At 42.7% G+C, this 27758-nt stretch overlaps 1 protein-coding gene across 20 annotated transcripts in view; it reads right to left on the bottom strand.

Annotated features, from left to right (window-relative positions):
- PHACTR3 (phosphatase and actin regulator 3) overlaps positions 1-27758 on the bottom strand; it is a 166938-nt gene that overhangs the window by 89073 nt on the left and 50107 nt on the right. For 4 of the 20 annotated variants that reach the window (XM_065566073.1, XM_065566077.1, XM_042858397.2 and 1 more), the window contains one exon: positions 15741-15839. The exons of 15 other annotated variants lie outside the window; for them this stretch is intronic. The gene's annotated coding sequence lies outside the window, so the exon portion shown is untranslated. Of the gene's footprint in view, positions 1-14279; positions 14405-15740; positions 15840-27758 lie in introns of those variants that run through there. One more of the 20 variants, XM_065566076.1, reaches the window with a different exon arrangement.

Here is a 27758-nt window from a genome sequence, read left to right as displayed (position 1 = left end):
CGGACAGTCTCTACGCAAAAGAATTAATGGACACAAATCTGACATCAGGAATCAAAATACTCAAAAACCAGTGGGAGAACACTTTAACCTGTCTGGTCATTCAGTGACAGACCTGCGGGTGGCTATATTACAACAGAAAAACTTCAAAAACAGACTCCAACGAGAAACTGCTGAGCTAGAATTGATATGCAAACTAGACACAATCAACTCCGGTTTAAATAAGGACTGGGAATGGTTGGGCCATTACAAACATTGAAATCTATCTCCCCTTGTAAGTATTCTCACACTTGTTATCTAACTGTCTGTCTGTGCTGGGCTAGCTTGATTATCACTTCAAAAGTTTTTTTCTCTTAATTAATTGGCCTCTCAGAGGTGGTAAGACAACTCCCACCTGTTTATGCTCTCTGTATGTGTGTATATATATCTCCTCAATATATGTTCCATTCTATATGCATCCGAAGAAGTGGGCTATAGTCCACGAAAGCTTATGCTCTAATAAATTTGTTAGTCTCTAAGGTGCCACAAGTCCTCCTGTTCTTCTTTTAATAATCTTCAGAAATGCTCTTCAGGACTCAGTAGACAGTCATGATGGCCCACTGCTCTCCTCCTAACCCTCCTTTTCCCCTCTTTCCTTCCCTCCCCCCAAAAAAGAGAGAGAGAATAGAGTATCTCAGACAGTGCACGGTTCCAAAGGGGTTGCGGTAATACTCAGCTGTCACATCTCATGATAAAGTTCACAGTTTCTACTCTTTAGCTTGGCAGTATCTTGAGGCTCAGATCAGCTTGAAAGCACTAGTCTAATTGAACTGTAATATCCCTAAGTATAACACTGACCTGACTATGTTCAAATATGAATGAGAATTCCTGGTGGCCCATATTCTGAAAATGGAGATTCCAAGACCAATCTTTTGGCTGCTGTTGCCAAAATCCATGCACATCTGTGAAACGTTTTCATAGATCCTAAGGCACTAAGGTGCTTTTGAACATTTCAACCCCTGATGACTGAGGTTAGAACAACTTGCAAGTGCATATCAGTTTATTGTGCTAATTATTGCTTTTGAATCAAAAATGCGCAGTATGTTCCTTATGGGAATGGTAGGGACCCCTCAAACACAAAGAATGAGAACATAAAATATTCACAAAATATTAAGCTATGTAAAATGTTTCTCATGCAGGTTTCACAACCACTACACAAGAGAGTGCTTGTGCTTCTTTTACAATTAGTGGGAAGAAACAACTACATGGCTATAATCCTGGTCCTGCAGTGGAGATAAAATGCTACTCGCCTTACAAGGAAATGATAAATTAACAAGAAGAGAATGGCAAAGTTCTGTAATCATTAGCTTCCATGTCCATCAGCCAAGCAGAGAGAACTGCCAAGAAAGTAACTGCTCTTGAGAAAGATGTTGAGAAAGATGAAGAGCTGGTGGCTAATTTTCCAGCCTCTGAACAGCTCTTACCTGAACAGACTAGGAAGCAGGAAAAGAGACAGTAATACAGACTGATTCTGTCTATCAAGGGAAATTTTACTGGGATTTCTCTACACAATTCCACTTCTCCAGTCCCAGCCCGAGGAAAGAGTTTCATCCCTGGATGTCAAACATTGTTTTTAAACCAATGCTTCCCTTAGATGCCTAGCTGTGGCACACACTACCATAACTTCATCTGGAAATGCATATAAGCAGTCTCTTTCTAGGCCAGCATGATTACTGCTCTGATGGCAGCTGAGTCTCAGTGATTCTCTACCCTGACACTGAATGGTTTGTTTCTTTTCTGAAAGTCAAGGAAAAAAGATTATTATAATGGTGGGGGAGGGGGAGAAAGAGAGACCCTTTTCCCCAAAAGTAAACGTAGAATCCCTATCATTTTTGCTCAGCTAGAGAAAAGAGTCTATCTTGAATTCCACTTATTTAACTAGCCGAAAATAACAGTGATTTATCAAGCAGAAGAGGAAAAACCTTTAAATTACAGAGCTTTTTTCGGGCCAATATTTTGAACATTGTCATTTTTGTTGTGCTGGGGAAAACCTGTACCATCCGCATGATGGATAACAGACAAGTTTTAACATCAGCAGGGAATGATGATGCAATATTTTAGAAAAGGAAGCCCAATTGCTGCCTATTACAGGAAGATTTTCCTTACTGAATGCCTTTCTCCACATAGGCCTCAATTCAGAAAAGCACTTAAACCCATAGTTAACTTTTAAACATGTGCTTAAATCCCCATGACCTGCTTAAGCCCTCTTGCTGAATAGGGATACTTTCCAGAATAAAGAATGAGAAGTACTTGTGGCACCTTAGAGACTAACACATTTATTTGGGCGTAAGCTTTCGTGGGCTAAAACCCACTTCATCGGATGTATGCAGTGGGTTTTAGCCCACAAAAGCTTATGCCCAAATAAATGTGTTAGTCTCTAAGGTGCCACAAGTAATCCTCGTTCTTTTTGCTGATACAGACTAACACAGCTACCACTCTGAAATTTTTCCAGAATAAGGGACCTTCGTCTGTCTATAGTTCTAACACAATTTGAAGGCCACATGAGAATAGCATGTAGCAAGTCTACTGAAAAGGGTCATTCAAAAGGACATTGACTCCTTAGGACTTCACATAGTTAAGTTTGCTAAAATATTATTGGCTTCTAAATTTTGCCATTCCAGGTCATCTAACTGGAAACAAAGGTGTGAAATGAATTACTTGTCAATGCATGGCGATGAAATAGTTGCCATTTAGCACTTTATTTACAAGCCAATGTAAGGCCTTGTATTAAGTATTGTTGATTTTGTGGAATGGGGGGCAGGGGAGTGAGGGGGAGTCTGACAAAATGCATTTAGCTTCCTCTCTTTTTGGCTTTGATCCTGCATTGAGCACTGTGAGAATGGAGGTCTGCACCTAAACAAAGCCCTATTGACTTTTATTTGGATTCTTCCCCTCAGTAGTTTGTTGCAAAGTGAGGGCCTTAGTTGTTATTAATTTCTCGCTTCATAAAACATCATCAGCGTTTTTTGTTCAACAATTATCAACAATTTAAGGCAAATCAGCAAACTCATCGGTGACTATTACTGTGGTACTCTGTATTTTTAAAAGATTAGGTTTAAAATAAATGGGAAAAAGTTTTTTTTAAAAACATTTAATATTCACTTTTTTTTTTTTTTAGGAGAAATCCTCTTTTGGGGCTAGTTAAGTTATGTGTTTGATGCCTAGCAATATGTGAACTGCTGCAAAGAACACATCATATTTCAAGAATCCTGTAATGAACAGTTCTAAATCCAGTGTAGAATGCTGGTTAGGAACCGGCAAAAACCAGCATCCTTTATACTGTAGATGTTTGTGATCAAGTAAAAACAGTAGCAGTTGCTTAACCACTTGGATGTAAAATTATGTTGACAGTATTACAAATGCTGATGTGTATGACATAAGTCTATAGTCCTAGCCAAAACAAGGTGCCAGTTAACTAACCTTAAATAAAGAGTCCAAGTATTGGTGACATTCCCTTGTTTCCCCCTGTGTTTGCAATGGGAAATAGAACCTGCAATATTCAGGGTGAGGTTATTATAACTGCAAATACTTATTCTGTTATCGAAAGTAACTGGTGAGTTTTGACGAGTCACCAGTGTCGCTACTGTACTTATATCATATGAAACTCCAAGGAGGAGAGAGCATGTCTAACCAATAAAAGCTTTCAGTCCAATCTCCTTTGTGTAATTTTAAATGGTTTTCATTGCTGCTTGGAATGAACATAAACAAATTTCAATTTTGCTGCACAACCAAGCAGGCGAATTTATGGAAGGAAAGTTAAATACAGCAACAAAGCAAAGTGCCTCTGGGGCACTCTCTGCTCCCTGGCACAAACATCATCTCCTTTCCTGTCCACTAAGGGAATGAGACTAACGATGAGCTCTCTGCTTTTGTGAAGGCTCCAGCCGTGTACCCAGATGGCACGCGGCACACAGAGTCCATTGACTGTAATGGTGCGGGGTCGTCAGTACACAGCTTCTCTTGATGAGCCTGTGTTCGAGCAACTTCCGTACAGTGTTTTTTTGTCACATTTACCAGCCCTTGTTTGCATATATCTGAGGCTTTCTTGCATGGGAATTGTAACCTCGTCTCATTTTTTCCCTACCCAGAGTCCTCTGCTTCTTAGACAAACCAAGAAGACCCCTCAGTAAATTTATCCATGCTTCAACTTGGTGCCACCACGGAGGTCTTAAATCTTCCCTACCATCCTCAAGGGTAAGTGAGGGTAACTGAGACTCCCTTCAGAGCGCCTCAGTGCCAGTCCTTAACGTCTCAGCGGGGGTCGCTAAGAGCAATGTAAAAAGTTCTGTTGACCCCGCCTGGGACCAGAATGTAGGGTGACCAGATGTCCCAATGTTTGGGGCTTTTTTTTATATGGGCTCCTATTACTCCCCACCCCATCCCGATTTTTCACACTTGCTATCTGGTCACCCTACCTGAATGCTCTCGGCCAAATTCTGCTGTCAGTTACATTCGTTATAGGGAGACAGTAATAAACATACGTAACCGTCAGTGAGGGTTCTACCAAAGCACATAGACGCTAAACCTGGCAGTAAATCTTGATTGTCTTCCATCAGAAACACAGAGAAACCCATGAAAACAAACCCCGATGTTGGTATGTCACAGCTGATTTTTCCAGACTGCTTTGCAGCAGTATATTAGGGCACCTGGACATGAAAGTCAAATTTGGTCCCGGTGTCTCCGCACCACTTGCCCCTCTGGGGGGTGAAAGGTCAGTACTAGGAACTGAACTTATGGCTCCCATGTGTCAGTAAACAGTGCTAGTATTTAAACTGTGGTTGCTACTGTTATGTGCTATTTGTACTGCGCTAGCACTCAGGGCCTCAGCCCCACGGTGTTAGGCATTGTACAAATGTATAAGAAAAATATGGGCGCTGCCCCAGGTAGCTTACAGTTGTAGAATAAAAGCTACCTCAGCGCTAAGCAAAACAAAGGGCATACACAGTAGCATCAGCCAGCAAAGCCACCCATACCTCAGGAAGAAGGTACCTAGGGGGTCTCAGGACTCAATCTTTCTCCCATTTAAGTCAATGGCAAAACTCCTATTCACTTACATGTTGCAAGCTCAGACCCTCAGACACTGCCTGTGCTGAGAATCATACAGGTAACTAGATAGATGGTTGTACTAGATGAATGTAGTCTGAGTTAACACTAACATAGGAGAACAGATACATCAGACGTTCTGTTCCATACCCCTTAAAAAATACATTTTAGAACTACCTTTTAGAATAGGGTGACCAGATGTCCCGATTTTATAGGGGCAGTCCCAATTTTTGGGTCTTTTTCTTATATAGGCTCCTATTACCCGCCACCCCCTGTCCCAATTTTTCACACTTGCTGTCTGGTCACCCTATTTTAGAACTACCATAAATAGAATGCTCTACCTAATTTAACTTCAGAATCTGAGGACATTTCTCTGATTGTCCTTGTGTGCCAATTAAGAATATCCGTAGAGCAGGGATAATGACTTTGGTTATGTTTTTGCACTGATACAAGCACACTGACAACACTTAAGAAACAATGAGTAATTATAATAATAATAAAATGACAGCGATGAGAATACCAGCTGTGCATTGATTTGGGAGCAAATACAGAAACAGTAATAAATACATGCAGTCCTCAGTGACATTATGGAAAACAGTGGAGAGGAGACAAATGGAAATAAATCGTGATCTTCCATCAGAAACACATAAAGAGCTCCATGGGATAGGCGCAGCGGCTGGCTCATGCTCATGAAAGCAGACCACTTCGTGGGTACTTCGCCGCTGATTTTTTTCCAAAGGGCTTTGAAGAGGTATAATTATTTTCAAAAGCCTTAAGGAAGCTGCACATCAAAGGAAATATGGAAGAAACAATATACTTTGATAAAGCTAACCAGACATATAGGATTTTATGCTGGGGTCTTGCAGTGTTTTAAAACAAAGCATAGCAGCGCATTTTGTGTTCCATTTCAGGATTCAAATGGAGTAATGGACAACATGAAAGGCTGCATATTAAATAATAATGTTCTTTAAATGATAATCCCATAAGAGAAATTACTCTATTTGTTAATTTTGTTCAAGTAAAATCTATTTCAAAGGTTGAATTCTGGTGGAGGGAAGGGGAGTCCTTATTAAAATCAACCCTCTCCACCCCTCCCCCACCACAATTAGGTTGAATATTGCAGATTCACATGCCTCTAGCAATGACTTCTCGCTTCCAAAACACTAGACGTATCCTTCCAGCATCTTGTAATAATAAAGTCAGCTCTGTGTGTCCTAACAAGCTATTTTGCATGCCCATTAGCAATACAGATGCCTGAGAAGTCAAATCTGAAATGCAGGTATTTCCCTCCAATGATGATTACAAGTAATAGAAACATTAATTTCCACTGAGTGGGCCCTGAGCCAAGCAGACAGACCACTGGGGATGCAGTATTACTAATTTATTAGCCTGGTGCTACAAAGCATTGCATCCTAATTCAATTTTTAAAACCCCCTCATTCAACTGTACATACACATTAAAATTTCATAGAAATTGATATGTTCTTGTCCCAGTGTCCTCTGCTACTTCTATATGTTAAGCTTATCCTGACATAAGCATATTTTTAGGGGTCTTGAAATGAACCATTTATTTAAAAAATGCTATAAGTTGAAACCTTAAGCAGGGAGTTAAATTTAATTTTTAATGTGTCTCTTTTCAAAATTTATTATTTTATTTTAATAATTTTAAATGTATAAGATTGCAATACACACACACACAAATGTGCTCACTCTCTCACTCCCTCTTTCTCTCTCAAAGCCAAATGTTCATCTGGGCTCCAATAAGATGCCTATATTATTTGTGGATGCATCTATTTATATTGGCAAGCCTCAGTGTTCAGGAGTGAGCCTGTTTTTAGAGGTCTTCTGAATGTTTGCCCTCATCATGAGCAATAACGTCTTTGGGACCTGTGGGTTCTAATCCTGAGTTGGGAGGGGGGGAGAAAACGTCAAATTATATGATCGAGGAATCCATATTATCTCTGGGTTGGTATCGATTTAGTCTGATATTGGGCGTGTCACTTGAATCTACAGGTGGTTTATATCCTAATTTGAATTGTTGATAATACTTAGCCTACCTCACAGAGGTGCTTTAAGTTTTAAATTACTGATGTTCATACAGTGTTTTGAGATCCTTTGCGAAAAGGTGTTATAGAACTGCAAAGTTTTAATTATTATATCATTTTTAGACATCCTTTTACATCTGAATTATTGTTTGAAGTTTGTGCAGCCCTCCATGATCGTGGAAATTTTAGTATCCTAGGACTTATCCAATAGTTTAGGTGCAAAATGCATGCCCAATTGTGTACCTAATTTGCGCAGACGATTGTCATGATTGCAAATATAAAGCATGCACAATTTGCATGAAAAATGTGTGCATTCAATCACAGGGTTTACACTGGAAATTACAAATAAAATTGCAAAAGCTTTTTGCACATACTATTGTGTACCTAAAGTGTTTGAAAAGTTTATTTATACTATTTCTACCTAGATCGGGGTAGGCAACCTATGGCACGTGTGCCAAAGGCGGCACGTGAGCTGATTTTCAGTGGCACTCACACTGCCAGGGTCCTGGCCACCGGTCCGGGGGGCTCCGCATTTTAATTTAATTTTAAATGAAGCTTCTTAAACATTTTAAAAACCTTATTTACTTTACATACAACAATAGTTTACTTATATATTATAGACTTATAGAAAGAGACCTTAAAAACGTTAAAATGTGTTACTGGCACACGAAACCTTAAATTAGAGCGAATAAATGAAGACTCGGCACACCACTTCGAAAAGGTTGCCGACTTCTCTAGACACTCAGTTTTCCCCCAAAAACTATTGGGATTAGATTTTCAAGGGATAGTGCAGTGAATGGATGCACCTGCAAAAATTCACATGCACCTGTTATACCTGGGAAACTCTGCAGTTGTGTGTGCAGACAGTGATTTGATTAGACTAACTGGGCAATAGTGTACACAAATATGGATTTTTATTACTATGGTGGATACCTGGACATGTGCTGCCATCTCGTTTGGAAATTTGGCCTTAAACTAAAGTACAAGTACAGGGTTGCCAAAGGTAAAAGGAGATAGCAAATAAAAGTATTCAAAGTATGTACAGTATCTCCAGAGCTGAATTAAAATGGAAATTATTAATGCTGAGAAATGTCTTCCTTTATATTCCAAATGCTTGCTATTTACCAGCAACAGTAAAGGTTAATTAAACTAGGATTACAGCTGAAAAACAAAAGGCAAGCAACAAAGTGCAGCTCAAATATTTCCAGACAAAAAGTAACGCAAATTAATAAAAAGAAAAGAATTCAGCAGGAAAGCGCAAAAATAAAAAAAAATCCCAGACAAAATACTTCTCTAAATACAGCACCTCCACACACTATTGAAGGAGTAATCTGGTCAGGTACTTCATGGAGGTTGATTGACTTTTACATGTAAAAATCTTTTGCTACAGAAGATCTCCTGTTCGGCCTAACATGCTTCCTCCCTATCATGTCTGGCTGCTAACGCAATTGGCAGCACTGAGAGCACAAGTCAACAACATCCAGCATAGAAGCAGTGAGAAGGAACAAATTGCCGCTCCATCTGTGAGACTCCCTGAAGGCAACCTCAGAGGTTCACCGCCACCACTGCAAGAAGCCCCACTGCTTACATAATACCAGCTCATAAAAAGTATTCTAATGTTATTCTCCCCAGTGAATGCACACAATGCATTCTTCTGTTAATGTCTGCATGTACCTCACTCTTCCCTCTGTAATATTTAACTGATCCGTTTTTCTATAGTTACCCCATTCAGGGTGAGCTCGCAGGGAACACAATAGTTGTATTGGATTGACTCATATTGGATTGAGTCAATTGTATTGACCCGTACAATAACATTAAACTGGCCCTTTTTCTAGATTATGGTCAATGCACATAGGTAATTTAGCAAAAAAATAAGAGCTTAGGTTTGATTCTAGGGTGACCAGATGAGAGGAAGAAAATATCGGGAGGTTGTGGAATTTACACCAGCTGTCTAGTGCCCCAATGAGCCGCTCTCGCACCCACAGATCAGCCTATGGATGGTGTAGGAGATGCTCTGGCAGCTTTGTGCCATCCAAGGATTTCCAGTTGCTGCAGGAATCATCCAGCAGCTCTGAGGCAGCTTTGTGGTGGTGGTGGAGCAGTATAAAGCATTTGGGAGAATCGAGCCCTTATTGCATCTGAAACACAATACGTACAGACACTGTGGGGTTTTGGAATTCTCTTGCCCATTAAAATCCTGCCCTGTATGTTATGGCTCAGCTGGTAGGAATACGTCAGTCCCAGAGTTGTGGGCTTTAATCTATAATGCAATAGTATGTAAAATTCAGGGAGCTTCAGCAATATTGAAGGTCCTATCCTATGTGTTTGCAGCTTGCTGGTGATAGTGGCTGTACAAAAGGCTTGAAAGATCAAAAAAAGAAAAAGAACAATGTCCTTTCAACATTAATACTATGTTAAGAGAAGGGTTCTATTATCTTTTCTATGCATATATAACTTCTATTAACATTAGTGACAGCTGAGTGTCTATGTTAGGTGAGAAGAAACTCAAAGTTGTTAAAAAAGCAAACACTTCCCATCCAGGACAGTTGTTTCGTTACTTCCAAATAGCTCATGGTTTTCATCCAAAAGGTCAAGTTTGGGGAAAGAAGCATCTAATAATTTTTTTCTATGGCATTTCACTTTCATCAGCAGGAATATTGGGGCTGTTTCTGTTTTTTCTTTCTCTTAGGGTTTTTCTTTGACTGAAAGAGAGATGACTATATCTCAAAGAAAACTTACATTTTAAGAGGCCAGAGAACACACATTGAATTTCTATCCCAATAGGAAGGTGTTTTATCAAACAGATGTGACGGCAAGTAGATTCTTGTCCCTTTTAGTCCTACCATGACTCCATTGAGAAGTCTCTCAGTGTCTCATGTAAGGGGGCTGGGCAGGGGCGGGAGCAGGGCAGGGAGGGAAATGGGTGTGGAATACTTCGAGCATGTCTGACCCAAAGGATGTAATTTTAAGTTCTTTAAAAAGAAGGTGAAGCAGAAAAACTGTTTCCCCCCCCCTTTCTCTCTCTCTCATTTTCCTTTCGACTGTCAGATTTAAGCTGCGTTCTTGCTCTTTGCATGAGTCATTAAGAGCTGGAAACAAAAGACCCCCTCAATATCCATAATAGATGCTTTCTAATGAAGAACACTATGAATGTTCTGTACATACAGAAAAAGCTACTAACCCTTTCCCCACCCTTCCAATGATGGTGCATATAGCATAAAATAGTAAGAAGCTACGCAGCACCAGTAACCTGAAATGAGAACTAGAAGAGGGTGTGCTATTAAAATGATAATATTGAACAGGTAACAACTGATTACTTACTAAAGTAACTAAAGCTAAAATAGTCAAGATTTATACTACCACTGCGTCCTTAGCTTCATTCCATTGCATCTAGGCATTTGTAGAGACTTCAGAACTGTAGTAATTTTACGTATCATGGCATATGTGCTTATTTGTCTTAGGCATCATTTGGGCCTGATCTTGTGAGGTGCATGTGAGTGACCTCAAATTCTGAAGCCTTTAGTGCCTTGCAAGGTTGTGCCTGAGGTTAATAGATGGTATTTAAAGTTAAGGTTTAAATGCTGCCCCTAACTCAACCCCAGTGATTTGTTGTTGCAGCATAAATGGTATATAAAATCACTTGCTGTTTGGAGCTGCCTACAGTACAGTACGTAGGGATGGTAGGGCAGGTTCAGGGCAGAGTCCCATCCTTCGTTCTCAGTGTCCTGGCTTTGTTCACTACAAACCAAGCCCCAAGCATTTCAGTTTAAGTCTAGACTGAAGAGAGTATGAATCCAGGTCAAGGGTTTCATGCAACAATGGTAGGAATAAAAACAAGGTCAACTTAGTCAAACATGAGATAAGCTGAGTTCACAGACAGGTCAAATAGATACATATGGCAAATACAGGAATAAAAAAATGTCGTGAGACATAACCAAGAGGGAAAATCTATCAAATATCACTCACTTTTGTCCGATGGCTACGCTGTACCTACAGGCATGCATTGCTATGCCTCACATTGTTCTGTATTAATCACGGGTTAAGGAAACTAGATTTTTCTTGTCATCTCAAGCTTACCTCCTTCTCACATGAAGTTTCTGCCCCAAGTACATGTAGATACGGTCACACAGAAGGTCTATAGTAAAGCAAAAAATTGAATCCAGAGCCTCCCAAGTCCAGGCTAGTGCCCTACCCATCCTTCTCCTATGTAAGTATGCAGATTTTCACTCCTATTACAGCCTTTGCTACCTCCCATACTTCACTCACTTGCAGATCTGAATAGCCAACTCCTACCCACAGTCTTCTGTCTGCTCAGAAGTGTTTATTGAGCCTTTGGGCCATGAAAGCCTGACTTTAATCAAGACTATGTAGGAAAGTCCTTTCTTTAAAGAAAGCATTTAGATATTACAAGCGTTCAGAATCGGTTTATCACATTGGGTAACGAAGCAGAGTTAAAACTACCATATGCTGCCTTGACATTGCCCATTCATTGCAATAAATGACTGAATTGGCTCTGACCACAGAACAAAACCATGTTTTACATCTCTGATTTTAAGTGAAGCAGCATATAAAGCTCTTTGCTACTTGGAAGATCCTCTTAGTGTTTTACATAAGAGGATAACAAAGTTTATTTGGAAAATGCAGGGAAGCTTGAGGCATCCCTTTTTCTTTTTCCTGAACCCAGAGTGCAGTTAAATATTAGACTGATAAGATCAAGACCCAGTGGTTCAAGGGAAATGCAGTTGGTCAAATTCTGCTCCGTTCTCTGTTATTGCCATATAATGAGGAGGTCTATTGGGGTTTCACCTTTGTACCTGATGTCAAAATTTGGCCCAGGGTGTTTCCAGTTGACTGCACTGGATAACCCAAATGCCTCCCAACCACCATCAAGCCTCCCATGTGATCTATATAAATCTGTCACAACTAAACAGAGCTTGCTCCAAAGTACCAGAGAGGAACTGACACATATGTCCAGACTGTTTGAAAACAACATTTATTTTAGGTCATTTCATATAGTTTTGTGTATGATACTTGCTTTTTGTATCTCACACAGAAGGGAAGGAAGAAAGAAAGAATTCTTTCTATCAATTCAATATTACATGCAACTCTGAAGGCAGGCTCTATCCCCTTGACAATAAAGTAATATGGAATATTCAAGGGAGACAAAAATAGATGTAATTTCTCATTCTTTTCATGTGCTGAAACTATCTCGTAATTTTATTAATAGCAGGGCCTGTCTCTGTGGAAAAGCTCTTCTTCTGGTGATCTTTCCTTTTGTTTAAAGCAGTTTACAATAGGATGGATTGAAAAAATAAAAAAATATAAGCCTGATATTTGCCTATTTGAATTGCCTTTTGAATTGCTATATTATTCTGTGGGACTAAAATAAATGTGTTCATTTCAGTAGCAAATGATCTCAATAAATGGATAGCCCTGAACATGCAGCAATGCCAGGTGATTCACAGCACAAGGAAGTGTGCTTCTGGCAGTGATTCTCAGCAGGAAAATGAGAAAAGATGTTGCTAAGTTTTAGGAAATGCTGCAAACAAACAAGTTTATGAGGGATTCCACATTGTTCTCATTCAAGAAGAAATAAGCAGTTGAAGAATAAACAAAATATAAGGGAACCTTATAGGGCACTAAGAAAAAAGAGATTACAGATTGCAAGAAGTCAACTTCCGGGCAGGTCTCCCAAGTTCTAGGCTAATCACTGATGTCCTATTTAAACTGATGGGGATTGAGAGGAGTTACTGTCTGATGTCCAGTGTGATATACATTGTTTATCTTGGTCTACCGATTTCACACCTCTTAGGAAGGTCTGCAGGAAGACTGAAGACTGAATGGGACCCTGGATACTGAGTAACACTGTCACCACTAATCAGCGTCATTTTAGGTCAGGGTCAAGGACCTCTGACAAGAAGCATGGGGAAGCTTGCACTGCTGCATTATTAGTGGAAGAAGCGGGTGTCCATTTCTGTTTCTAACTTAACCTTGTTTCTTCTGCCACAAATTTGTTTGTGGGGATGTGGAACGCAACTTGAGTTGGGGGGAATTATAGGTTCACCCAATTTCCCCCCTCCCCTTTTTTATAGCTTCCCTTTAAAACCAACAAATGATGATAAAAAATGCCAACTGGGCAGCATTGATAAGACTGGTGTTCATTCAGTTACAGAAACAGACACCTCCTTCCTCCACTAATGACGCTGGAGTGCAAGCTTCCCCATGCTGCTTGTCACTGGTCCTTGATCCCGATCTAACGAGACCATGCTTAGTGGTGACAGTGTTATTCAGTCTCCATGGGCCCATTCAGTCTTTGGTCTTCCCGCAGAGGTTCCTAAGGGGTATGAATTGGTAGTAGCTATGATTATATTTTATGTGATGCGGACACTAGCCTAAGATGAACAATTTATATCACACCGGACATCAGTTTAAATAGGACACCAGTCACCTGAGCTATGATGCTATATTCAATTGACATGGGCTGAAAGTCAATGATTGTACACATTGACTACATGTTTCATGTGCGGTTTGGCTATTTCATCTGTGTAATTCATATGGCACATGTAGTCCTGATGGAAGTTTCTTGTAGTTCATGTTTTTTTTTAAATATGTGTAAGTCACCGAAACATCTGATTCACAATAAAACCAGGTAATTCCCACGGAAACCCAGATCAGGCTCTCGTAGCTCAAACCCATTTGTGTGTCATGGTCTAGTTATTTGATTCTTTGTTTTATTTATACCTATCTCATAGAGCTGGAAGGGACCCTGAAAGGTTATTGAGTCCAGCCCCCTGCTTTCACTAGCAGGACCAGGTACTGATTTTGCCCCAGATCCCTAAATGGCCCCCTCGAGCATTGAGCTCATAACACTGGGTTTAAGCATGCCAATGCTCAAACCACTGAGCTATCCTTCCCCCACAAGGGAAAGGTCACTTGGAAGTTACAAATACAAACAAATTAGAAAGCCACAAAGGGACAGATTCTGCCCCACTCTGCGACCCCTCCATACCACTGCAGAAACCCCTTGTCATAAGGGGGAGCAGGGGCTTCTCTGCATAATGTACAGGATTACAGGAATGGCTGTAATCACAGGTCCTGGCCTAGAGGGCATGATGGGGCTGGGAAGGGGGAGTGATGGTGTTTTGACTGTAGCTACCTGAGAAATCATCTCCGCTCTGTGACCAAGACATTCAATAACAACTACTTTCCAAGTATCAGAGGGGTAGCCGTGTTAGTCTGGATCTGTAAAAAACAACAAAGAATCCTGTGGCACCTTATAGACTAAAAGGTGCCACAGGACTCTGTTGCTAACCAGGGCCGGTGCAAGGAAGTTTCGCGCCCTAGGCGAAACTTCCACCTTGCACCCCCCCCCAGCCCTGCGGTAGCCCCCCACCACCACGGCAGATCCCCCCCGGGAGCCGTGCAGCAGCTCCCCACCCCAGCTCACCTCTGCTCCGCCCCCTCCCCCAGCACGCCACCCAGGGCCGGCTCTAGGATTTTTGCTGCCCCAAGCGAAAACAATTTTGGCCGCCTCCTCCCCCCTGCCGTTTTTTTCTTACCCCACCCCCGGTCCCGCCTCAACTCCGCCCCTTCCCCAAATCCCCAGCCCTGCCTCCTCCCCCAAGGCTCTCAAGCCTAGGAGGGAGGGAGGGAGAGGGAGAAGCAGCGCGTGCGCCGCGGCCACTCAGGGTCTCCCCCTCCCTCCCAGGCTCTCAAACCCGGGAGGGAGGGGGAGATCCCGAGCGGCTGCGGCGTGCGAATCAGCTGTTTCGCGCGCCGTGGCCGCTCAGGATCTCCCCCTCCCTCCCGGGTTTGAGAGCCTGGGAGGGAGGGCGAGCAGCGGCGCGCGAGCGCCAGCAGCGGAGATGAGTTAGGGCGGCCGGGGCACATTTTTAGGGGCGGCATGGCCCGTGCCAGAATGCCGCCCCTAAAAATGTGCCGCCCCAAGCACCAGCTTGTTTTGCTGGTGCCTAGAGCCGGCCCTGACGCCACCCTCGCTCTAATTCTCCTCCCCTCCCAGGCTTGAGGTGCCAAACAGCAGATTGGCGCTGCAAGCCTGGGAGGCGGGAGAATTGGAGCGGCGACCGCGCGCTCGGGGAGGGGGCGTAGGAACGCTGTAAAAAAAAAATTGGGGGCACCGCTTTTTGGCGCCCCCAAATCTTGGCACCCTAGGCAACTGCCTAGTTTGCCTAAATGGTAGCACCGGCCCTGTTGCTAACTACTTTCCACTGGAACATAAAGCTATTCACCCACTGGGAGAGGTTCAAGAACACTCAAGACAATGTTTGTAGGAGCTGAACCTAAGCTATGCAACTCCAGGCTGCAAGATGTAAGGGTGACCATGGACTGGCCCACTTTCATAACACAATGTGAAACTCATTTTTTCACATTCACATTTCTCAGTTTCTTTGCACGTGTGCGCACAAACATGCACACACATCAATAAACAAAAAGCCTATGAATAAATCAAGCTTTTTCTCCTACAGGCTGGGAAGGAAGACAGGAAGAATTTGTTATTTGTATTTTTATGCACTTGGGAGGTGCCCCAATGCCATGGTGATGGGCCATATAAGAAGATAGATGGATATGTATTAGATAACACCAGTCTCATGTCTACCAGATTCCAGTGAGTGCGGCTCAGTACATCTGTTAGACTATCTCATTCCTGCCTGCTTAGTCATGCGTAGCTTGCTGGTGTTCCAGAAGTCCTGCAGGTCTGTAATAAATGAGAGGGAACATCCAGGGTCAGCTGATACTCTGACAGGTTGTTTTCTTTCTATGGCTGTATTTTCAGTCTCCTAGATGTCCGTTTAGAGACATTTTAAGCAGTTATGAAAGTCACCTTGCATGACATATTATCCTATCTCTGAGCAAGTGATATGCCTGCCCTACTCCAAAACACAGTCAACATGTGCGGCACAAGGCCACCCCTATTTAGGTTTGTACATAGGGATTTAGGAACTTTGGGCACCTCAGTTTGAAAATCTTGACTTCAAACAATATTAATATGTGTTGGCTTTGTCTTTCCCCTAATGCTATTCCAGAATATTTTAGAGAGAGAAACAGAAGTAGGTGCTATTCTGTTCTCAGTTATATGTGAGTATAATTCAAAAGTAGCTCCAATTTAGTCAACAGAGTTTCTCTGGATCTTTACCAGTGTTGCCAACTCTCATGATTTTATTGTGAGTATCATAATATCTGGCTTTTTAAAAAAAAGCCTCAGCTGCTGGAATCCTGTTATTACATAACTTTCAGTTAAAACAAAAAGTTTGTTTTTTTATATTACCGGTAATTATTATTAATAAAAAGCCTTTATTATTGTACAGAGGGCTTGAGAATGTGAAGCGTAAAGGCTCAAAACCCAGAAGGCAAATAAAAAGAACTTCAGATGTATTTATTTCTAAAATCCCATGATTTTTAAGCTAGTCTCATGATTTTGGGGGCCGGCCTCATAATTTCTGAAAACTTGGGGTTGGCAATACGCTATTCCACTGCAATGGAGAGCAGCACTTGGCTTAAAATGTACATTTAAAGGAAACATCATCTTCAGAGAATTTCCCAAAGCAATGAAAACAATAACATTACAGCAGGGAGAACATACCTCCTTTACAGGGTCTATGTGTGGTGAATTTAAACAATGAACAGAGACAAGAATAATAATAATTCCCAATTATTCAGACTTCCTCTGTCTCAGTCTCCCATTCTCAAGAACTGTCCTGTTCTACTGATTACCAGTCTATTGAAGCAGTTCAACTAATTTGGTGTCTACTGTCTACTGATGCAACCCCAAACCACTGAACTGTTTGCTACAGCCTTGGGTTTAATGCCTGTCCATAGGCAGGAAGCAGAAAAACATTCTCAAAGGAGCCAGCTGAGCCCACCCATACTCCAAGTACTAGCTCTTTAAGAACAAGCATTCTGGGATTTGTAGTTTCCTTGTGGGATCATGTGATTGTAGCTACAGCAAGGCCTCTTGGGAGTAGGGGCTTAGGCTATAAAAGAAGGGCCAGCCATCAGTTTGGGTGTGGTTTTGGCAAGAGAGGTTATTAAAGTCCTAAGTAAGTAGCTTGGAGGAAGCCTAAGAGGAGGCTGGTTACAGGAACAAGTGAGAGGAAAAGCTGGAGGCTACATGTAATGGCACACACTGTAATGGTGCACCCCAGTGCTTACGCTTGCTTAGGAGCCCTAGGCTGTGTCTTCCAGAGAGAACTGGGGGCAGCCTGCTATCACTCCCCTGCAAGAAGGGAGACTTGTCTGGACCTTGGGGAAATGACTGTTGAACTGTTCAGCCTGATAAGGGCAAAATGTCTGTCTTGTTGGGACTGTTTGTTACCCCGGATAGAGAGGAGCTTGCTTTGGCTGGAGGCTCAAATCACAGTACACAAATCGCCTGAAAACCCCAATAAACTATATAACTGCCAGCAGAAGACTGTGCACCATTGAGGGGAATTAAGGAATCCCTGTAACTTGATGCTGGGATGAGGTTAGCTGCCCTGTCACAAATATTCTGCCCTTCAGTCAAGGATTGCAAGGTGTGCTGCAGGCTCTGCTGTGAGGTAGGTCAGTATTATTATACTTGATTTGCAGGTGTATTAACTGAGGAACAGGCTGGTGAAATGACGTATCCAAGGTCACACAGGGTCTTGGCTAGTGTGAGAGGCCTAGTCCCTTGATATGGGGCTGCATTCTGTGAGGCAGAAGAAACTGCTGCACAGAGTTGAAGGAGGTCAGTGAAGGAGGTCTGGAGTGTGTTTTTAAATGGCCTGTATTCTGTTGGTGGGCAGTGTGAAAGGGTCTGGGTGGGGATTTGCTTCAATCATGAGACATACGTATGTCCTTATACCTTCCTCTTGCCCCCCTCCCTTTCTCATGTAGGTTACAGGTTTGAAAGTATTTTTTTATAACTTTTTGGGGGCGAGGGGTCTTTCTTGCAAAATTCCTATTGACTTCTATAGGACCAGGATCCTAGCCTGCTAAGGAAAGAATGCAGCTGCTTTGAAAAGTTAAGCTAGTACCCAACCAGCTTCAACTGAGTTGTAGCAGAGTGTTTTCATCTTTGGAAACCATGATAAAAACCATTCAGAAAACATTCCACAATGTGGACAAGCTACAGTAGCTCAGGCTAAAGGGATGGGTCTATGCTTTTATGCTAGGCTCTTATTGCCTCTCTACTCAGAAACATACAGACTTAAGGTTTCAAATAGTGATAATTTTTAAATGGAATTAAACATGAAACAGGTCCCTGAGTTCCCATTAGTCATATGAACACAGGAGGTCACAATTAAACTAGTTATTTGGTTTCAGTTCAGTACTGCAGGTTCTTCATGATTCACCCATATCCAAAACACCTGGATAGACCTGCTATCCATGATAGACATGGGGCCAGATTTTCAAAGTGCATGCATGCTTCTGTGCATGCTCGTCTTTCAGGCATGTAGCGTGTGATCCACAAAGTACTTGGGGGCCTGAGCCCAGTTTTTAGGCACCTCTGCAATCCACAGAACTCCTGCTTGGCTGCCACCTAACCTTGGAGGTGCCTAATCTCCTAAGATTTTTCCTCTGAGCATGTGTATTGCAGCCTCACTCTAGCCACCTATCTCCTGCTTGAGTATGCACACTGCTGCCTCAGCCCCAGAGCAATTCACAAACCAAGAAAGATAAGCGTTCAGCTATTTAAGTCACGTGCCGGGGCCTGATTTGGTCAGGGGTCTCTGAGCACGCCTACTGGATCAGGCCCCTCAGGGGAGTTCATACAAAACAACCAGGGGCTATGGAGTATTCTGATGTGGGGCTCCCTCAGTCTCTCCTATTAAAGTTGTTCCTCTTTAATTAAACAATTGAATAATTAAATATTAATTTAGGCCAGTGAGAAAATTAGACTGACTCCATAGCCCAGTGGCCCAGACATTCACCTGAGGTGGCTGATCCCCGTTCAAGTCCCTTCTCTGGAATTTGAACCGGGGGCGGAGTCTCCCCCACCTTGGGTGAGTAGCCCATCCACTAGGCTAAAGATTATAAGGGAGGGCTTTCACTTCCTCTCCCCGCCCTCCCCATCCCCATCAATTTTGTTTCAGGACCTGCAAGCAACTTAGGTGGCAAAATGCCTGTTTTCTGTCTGGTTTGTGGATCCCAAGCAGAACCAGGTGCTTATTTGCTGCCTGGATTTAAGTGCTCATCTAGGGTTGCCAGGCGTCTGGTTTTGGACTGGAACGCCTGATTGAAAAGGGACCCTGGTGGCTCTGGTCAGCACCACCGACCGGGCCATTAAAAGTCCAGTCGGTGGTGCTGAGGTTCTAAGGGAGGCTAGTCCCTTCCTCACCTGGCACCGCGCTGCGCCGCAGAAGCGGCCAGCAGATCTGGCTCCAAGGCAGGGGGGCCACCCGCCCCGAGCACCAGCTCCGCACTCCCATTGGCTGGGAACCGCGGCCAATGGGAGCTGGGGGGGGCAGTGCCTAACTCAGGCTTTGTGGCTTGGAGTGGTGGTCCTGTGATTTTTCGTGATGCCTAACTTTTAGGCACCTCAACGCTCAGCACTGCAATGCCTAAGTCCCTTCGTGTCCCACCTGTGGTGCCCAATGACACAGGTATTCGGGTGCACATTCTAACTGTGTGTCTACAAGACGCTGAAACGTTCAGCCACACTGCTGCTGGCCCTTTGTTGGATTATGGATTTAACTCACCCCACCAGTGCACATCTGATTTTTCAAATAGTACAATCAAAGATAAAAATTAGAAATCAAATTTTGGCAACAATTAAAGCACTACTCTGTGAATATTGGTGCTCCTAACGCTCAACTGCTCGAACCCAGGTGAAAGGGTTGTGAACACAGTTGAACTGAAAATTCATATTTTAATAGTCTCTAAATTTTTGCCCACTGTTTTCCCTAGTTCTATGCAAGTTTCTCATGGAGTTGGCACAGGGGTTGTGGGAACAGGGGAATATTTTTTGGTATTTAGTCAACTTCCTTTCCACTGACTGCGAAAACCTAACTGTACCCTGCGTGACTCCCTGAGCCAAAGAACTGGTGAAGTCAGCTGAAAAACAAATCTTCCAGTTTCAAATGTGCAAACTTTGCTTATTCGTTGAAAACGTTCCAGCAAGGCCGCAGGGTGCACTGAGCCTGCCTAAAGGCAGCTTTAACTTATGTTTTAGCCACTTAAGAAGGGAAATAATACTCAGCTGAGCCCTCTGGTATTCAGGAAAAAACAAACTTTACCAAAGAACCTATCATTGAGGTCGCTTTTTTTTTTTTAAAGCCGGCCAAAGATACATAAAGCATCATGGTAAAGAATCCTTGCCAATTTATTCTGTAAACTATAATGTGTACATAGTGGTGACAAGAACCCACTTCCTGACCTAACTCATGAAAATAGCTCAGTATCTTGTATATCTTTCAGTAGCTACATGAGGCCAGACCCTTAATCCTGGGAATTCTAATTGCAGTAACATGTCAGTATGATGGAGTTCTTCTATGGTGGGACAAGATATATCATCCTGTGACAGCGCATGAAGAATTCAGTAGTGCAGTCGTGTCACCATGATCTGGGCCAGATGTAAGCTGTAGATGTGCAAATGCATCATATGCAGCTACTAAGTGAACAACCTACAGTTGCCAGTGAAATAACTGTTTGCAGCCAGGTAGTTAGTTACAGAGAAACATATTTTCAGAGTTGTGCAGCTGCACAACAAGTATATGCATAATTGTGGATCTAATCTGCATTCATAGTTGCTGAAGCTGTATATACGAATCCAATAACTGGCTGTACAAATGGCCAGTTCTGACCGTGCATGCATAAACACCTAATTACACAGGCAAGGGCTGGTGGGTCTATGCCTTTTTCAGATTTGTAATGTTTTACATTCTGTACAAGCATAATTTCCCGGGCCTTGTTTTTTTCTAAAAGCATTAATTTTTGTGGAGATGCAGGAGATAGTGGGAGGTCAAGGCACAGACAGGACAGCCCCTTTAGTTATGCCATGTAAATACAGCCAACTGATAGCTGCTGATGCAGTATTTAATGCAATAACATCCAACTACAGATTCTGGGAAAACCATTTTGAAGCGATTTGATATTGCTATATGACTTGAGTGGAAATATGACATATGGTCCCTGTCATCTTGCCTGCTCCCATTTAATCACATTCTTCATGAGCACAGACATGAAAAATTAATGGTCCCCTTTGTCATTTACAATAATGCTAATTTTCTTTAGTCATTATTCCTTTCAAATACCCAGAGTTCATTTTAGACCCACTTTCAATATTTCAGTCAGACAACTGCACAAGAATCCTAGGAATTTTTTTTTAATCTGTTGCAATGTTCAAGTACACTGTGGAAAGGAATGCAATTTTCTCGGGACTTTCCTCTTTAAATAACTGGGCTTTAGTTTTCAGGGGAAGGGAGGAAGGTTGTTCCTTCGCTGTCTTATGGCCCTACTTTATTTCCAGCTAAATAGGGAGGGTTAGTAAAAATGAACATTAATTTAAGGGGAAGAATGTCAGAACAACATAGGCCAGAATGTAATCAGGTTGTGGATATATTCTGTGGGTGCCACTGTATTTGTATTCGGACCTGAAGCCTTACAAATCCATATGTCCTGCAAGGTTTTGCTGCAAGATGAATTCCATTGAATGACAATTAATTTTTGCATAATGAGAAAATCAGTTCTCTTTTCCTGCTGAAAAGGTGGGGTTATTAAGGGAGAGAGTTGCTAAAACACTTAAGGTACATCTACACGGCAATCACAAATCTGCAGCAGCAAGTCTCAGAGCCTGGGTCTGCAGACTTGGTCCTGCACCACTGCTCTAAAAATAGCTGTGTACACATTTGGGCTCAGGATCTGGACCCCATCCTGGGTTTTAGAGCCCCAGTGCCAGCCCAAGCCCCAAATTCTACACAGCTATTTTTAGCACCATCGCGCAAACTGGCGTTTGTAGACTCAGGTTCTGAGACTCGCTGCTGCAGGTTTCTGTGCGCCATGTTGATATACCCTTAGTGTTTGGTAAAACTCCCATTGATTTCAATGTGAGCAGTTAGGTCAATGCAGTTGGTGGCCAAAAACTAGTGTCACTGTGCTAGTGCAAACCGCGAATGTGAACAAGGAAAGCTGTGATTTGCAGCAGTAACGCTACAGTTTCAAGCTGGGATGTTCTGCTATATATCTGGTGAAATGGTCAAAGGTTCATAATAAATGTAATGTACTTGGTTCAGCTATTTATCACATAATATTCACTTCCACGTGCAAACAGAATATATAGAAGCCACGTTTGCACTTGCTTTAGTTGTTAAGGTTGTGAAATAGTCCATACGTTTCTACCTATTTGGCAGGTTATGGGTATTGTCAATCCCAAGTTTTAAATCATGAGTCATACCTCTCCCCAAAATCATTAGATTTTAAAAATAATACATCTAGGGGAGGGGTATTTGCTTTCTGTCATTAGGGTTTGCATTTTCACGCTTTTCTCTGTAATCTGAGGGCTAGAAACTTTACGTGAAAGTTCAAATTCTTATGCAATCATATGATTTTTAAGAGAAATGCTAGATACTATAAGATTGATGATAAAATTAAAAGAATTGGCAGTGCTGGGTGTAACCATACAAACAAAGGTCAATGGTGTTATAGTTGAAACTCGAGGTTCATCGTTGCACAAAATTATTATGAGACTCTTTAAAATATATATGTTTAAATCTAAGGTTCTTCTTCTCTTCACACTGGTTATTTAAGCCTTTAGGATGAACTTGTGTCTAACTTTTCTCCACAACAATGAGGGCCAGAAACTTATCCCTTCCCCCCCCCGCTAAAATTAAAGTTGAAATTCTCACATAACTAGTCCACTACGGCAGTGGCTCTAAGGAAAAACACCAAATATTGAGAACCATGATAAAATTGTGGGAGTTGCTAACAACAGTATAGAGAATTCTGCTTACAGGGAGTTTTTCTAGTGAAAAATTGAAAGCATTCACCAAATAATGAAGTTTAAGGTAGCTTGTATTAATAAGTGTGTGGAACATCTACTATGAGGTGTTATTTGCAGTATTGTGATATTTGGTATTTCTTGTGAAAGCTCTAACTTCTGCAGTCATGTGAATGTGAGAATCTCAGCTTTCATTTAAAAAAAACAAACAAAATAATGTTCTAGCCCTCAAGGTTGCAACGAACAGCTTGAAAACGTAAATTCCTAAAGCAGTGGGTCTCAATCAGCACAGAGCTGCAGCCCATGTGACATCCTCAGAGCCATACAGGTAGCATTGGATGTGGCCCACATAACACATTACGCTCCAGGCCAATGGGCGCTGCGGGAAGCGGTGGCCAGAATGTCCCTCAGCCCACACCGCTTCCTGCAGCTCCCATTGGCCAAGAACGGCAAAGCGCGGCCACTGGGAGCTGCGATCGGCGGAATCTGCAGACGTGGCAGGTAAACAAACCCGCCCGGCCCGCCAGGGGCTTACCCTGAACAAGCTGCACCCCTAGTTTGGGAACCACTGATATACACTAATACATAATTTTACATGCAAAACTGCAAATACAAGTGTCTAATGAGATACTTCTGCTGTTTCTTCAGTGATCTAATTTGTATGCATAACTGTCACAATTGTGGCCACCTGTTAGGCCCCACTTGCAGATTTCCAATTTGTACATACAGCTGTGCCTATCTCTTTCGAACATCTGGCTCTGGGTATCCAGAGATTGGAACTCCACTCTTTGTGGCTTGTCATACAGAGGTGCAAGTGAAATCCATTTCTGACCGTTTCGGGGGAGGAGGCTACGGGGGGCACGTGACCTCCTCACATGACCCTCCACTTGACTCCTCCCTGCCCCCATCCTGGGGCCCCCACACTCTGGCCATCCCTTCCCCATGTTCCGAAGGTGCAGGAAGAGAAGGATAGAGCCCCCCCCCCCCCATCCCTAGGAAACATAGGAAAACGAGCAGAACATTGGCAGCTCCTCCGGCGCCTATACCGCCCCAGCTCCGCCCCCATCCCTGCCCTCCGGCAGGGCTGCTGGTGGGAGCCGGAAGAGATGCAGCTCCGTGGAAGGGCAGAGGGCAGGGCTGGGGGTTCTGCTCCTTTCCCTGCTTCAGTTTCCAGGAGAGCCCTGAACTACAGGGCTGTCCTGGGAACCGCAGTGGGGAAAGGAGCAGCTCCTCTGGCACGGCTGTACCGCCCCCAGCCCCGCCCCCAGCCCTATCCTCCAGCAGGGCTGGCTGCTGTACAGATGGAGGAGACCCTGTTTGGAAGGGCGGTACAGCTGCGCTGGAGGAGCTGCAGGTGTGGGGCTGCCCAGTGGCCCCATGTTCTGTTGCTCCTCTTGCTGGTACACTGTACCAACTATAAATATCTTGCTCGTATGGCGTACCATACCGTACTGCCCTACTTATGCTGCTGGTTCCATATATAGAATACAGTATGGACCTGCATCTAACTTTATAGTGATAGACTCAAAGAGCTCAATCTATTTAGCATTACAAAGAGAAGGTTAAGGAGTGACTTGATTAGTCTAAGTACCTGCAAGGAGAACAAATATTTAATAATGGGCTTTTCGCTCTATCAGAGAAAGGTATAACATGATCTAATGGCTGGAAGTTGAAGCTAGACAAATTCAGACTGGAAATAGGGTGCAATTCTTAACATAATTTAATACTAGAACAACTTACTATGGTCTGTGGTGGAGTCTCCATCAGTAAGAATTTTAAATCAAGATTGGTTATTTTTCTAAAAGATCTGCTCTGGGAATTATTTTGGGGACATTCTGTGGCCTGTTATACAGGTCAGACTAGACAATCACAATAGTCACTTATGGCCTCGGCATCTATGAAATAGGGGACAGACACAACTGGTCAGAAAACATTTTTGTTCCTCCCTAAAACTTGGGAGGGTTTTGTGAAAAAACAAACTTTCAGCCAAAAATCTTACAGCTGAAAGCCAAAAACTCTATTCTGAAATGCCACTGTGGTGCCTTATTGGGCTTGTTGTTCAGGAGCCTCTTACCCCTGTTGTCTTCTCTGGCTCGGGCTCCTAAGACAATCTACATCAGGGATCTCACACTCAAATCACCACGAGGGCCACATGAGGACTAGTACATTGGCCTGAGGGCCGCATCACTGACACCTTTTCATATAAAGATACAAAAGCCCCCCCCCCTCTCCCCTGGACCCGCCCCCCACTCCACCTTTTCCATGAGGCCCCACCCCTGCCCCACCTCTTCCAACCCCTTCCCCAAATCCCTGCCCCAGCCCCGCCTCTTCTCCGCCTCCTCCCCTGAGCGCGCAGCTCCCCGCTCCTCCCCCTCCCTCCTGGAAAGCGCTAAGTGCCGCCAAACAGATGTTTTGCAGCGGGAAGCGCCTGGAGGTAGGCAGAGGAGCGGGGACGCGGCCCACTGAGGGGGATGGGTGGTGGCAGAAAATAACTCCATGGGGGCAGGAGCTTGGCAGGCCTCAGCAAATAACTCCACGGGCTACATGTTTGAAACCGCTGGTCTACATCTTCCCTAATTCACTACAGTCTTACTGAGCCACTGTGATGCATTATAGGTGTCCCTGGCCAGAGTACATCAAATAAAATTGAAATATTTTGGTTTTCAATTAAAAGTAAAAAATTTTCACAGAAAACAGCCACTTTTCATTCAAAATTTTTGTCAAACCAAATTTTCCATCATACTCTTGATGAAAAATTTCAACCCGCCCTAGACAGTCTATGGTTCATTATCCATACTAAGGCAAGGAGAGCTTGTGATAAAATGAGTCACTTTATTAGAATTTCCACCTACCAGCACACAAACCAAAAGCTGGTCTCAGCTGCAGCGGGCAGCACTCTGCTCAGATCATCAGAGACTTGCATGGATGCTATGTGAAGGGCAACCCTTTGAACTTCCGCTATACCAGTCACCCTTATATAACAATTGCAGCTGCTCCACCTGGTACAAAATCATATTTGTATCGTAGTGCATGATCCTTTGCACAGTTGTTGCCCAAAAACAGGCTCATTAGCTACTAAGAAGCACTTGATCAGAACCTTACTAAGTATGGATCAAAAGATGCTAGGCACCAAATAAAGGTGCCTTTGAAATCCAGGTCCTGAACTGAAATTTATCAAAGTTATTCATCTTCCCAAGCTAATGCACTGTTGTTTGGAGGCTACTCTGCTTATGCCATTATGGGATGACGGCCTGTTCTGCATTGATCCAAGAGTGTTCTGCAGAGCAGGTGAAATGACTATTAGACACAGGCTGTAACCCTTCTCTACCCCATTCACACTTAGAAAGTGTGAAACACCTGAATTCTCAACACGGGTTCTGCCACTGACCTTGAGCAATGTATGGTGCCTTCTGGGCCTCAGTTTCCCCATTTGTGTTACAATAACTTTGCTGCATGGCCAGCACTTTCCCAGTAGTGGGTGTCTGAAGAATATTCTGAAGGAAACCTCCCTATATGCTGTGTTCTTTGCATTTTTAAACTTTTGTGGGTAGATGTTCATTTCTGAGTGTACTCTTGACCAAGAACTATTGAGCAGGAGAATGACTGGTTCCCTGAGGTAGCTTCTGTAGGAAGCTGTTCCACATGGAGAGGAGGTTCATGACTGTAGGGTGTGTGCTGGATAAAGTACTATCTAGTGGTACATGTAGGCAATTATCTCAGATGACTTTTCCTCAGCCACTAAGGACTGGCAACATGACCTGAAGTATGAAACTGAACACATAATCTGTGTGGCCTGAGGTATCTCTATAACAGGTCTCATGAACAGTCATTCACCTGACTCCGTGTAATATTCAGACATTATCTGTGTAAAATACCCAGTTTTGGTAACTTGACATTTTGAGTCTCATAATGTTTGGTATTTTTCCCTAAAACCCCAGCTCCTGGAGTCATGTGAGAATCTCAGCTTTCATTTAAAAAAATAAATCTAGCCCTCCTCTTTACAGAGAATGTTTAACATGAATTCTAAAGACTCAATAACCAGAAGACAAATAAAGAACCAGATTTTTTTTTTTAAAGTCTCATAAATTTTAAACCAATCTCCTAATTTTGGGGCCCAGATTAATGATTGTTCAATGCCTGGGACTGACAATACTGTAGATTCTCAGATTCCTTGAGAAGAGAGCAGAGGTCTATGGAGCATCCAAGTAAATTTTTCTTTTACTCATTTTACATTAATTTTGCACATATTAATAATGCGTTTATACAGGGCTACAAAGAGTGACCACATAAAGAAACTACTCCTCAATCTTGCCTTATAGCCCCAGGACCATTTAGAACAAAAACCAACAACTCATTTACCCACAAACTCTTTGTATAATATCACTTTCTAATTCGCATCTGTGGGAATAAACCACTAAAAAACATACTAAATATACTCTGCCTTATGATCAAATTTACATGTGGTATTGGATAGCTCTGATATCTTCATTCTAGGTTTAGTTTTGAGTGGATGACAATATTGTTGCAATCTTCCTTCACAGCAAAGCAGAAAGCCTATTTATGTACAGCACAGCTTTATCTTTGAAAGTTACGTGTTCCCACAAACACACCAAACAGAAAGCGGTATTGCCTGCAGCCTCCGCTTTTGGATTTTCCACATGCCTTAGTGTTTCAAAATCTTTCTTTAAAGAAAAAAAAAATGAGAGCACTAACAGTATG

The sequence above is a fragment of the Chrysemys picta genome, chromosome 13, assembly GCF_011386835.1.
Source record: "Chrysemys picta bellii isolate R12L10 chromosome 13, ASM1138683v2, whole genome shotgun sequence".
NCBI classification, from domain to species: domain Eukaryota; kingdom Metazoa; phylum Chordata; order Testudines; family Emydidae; genus Chrysemys; species Chrysemys picta.
Note: the sequence above shows the minus strand (reverse complement) of the source record. Positions and strands in the feature narration are given on the sequence as shown.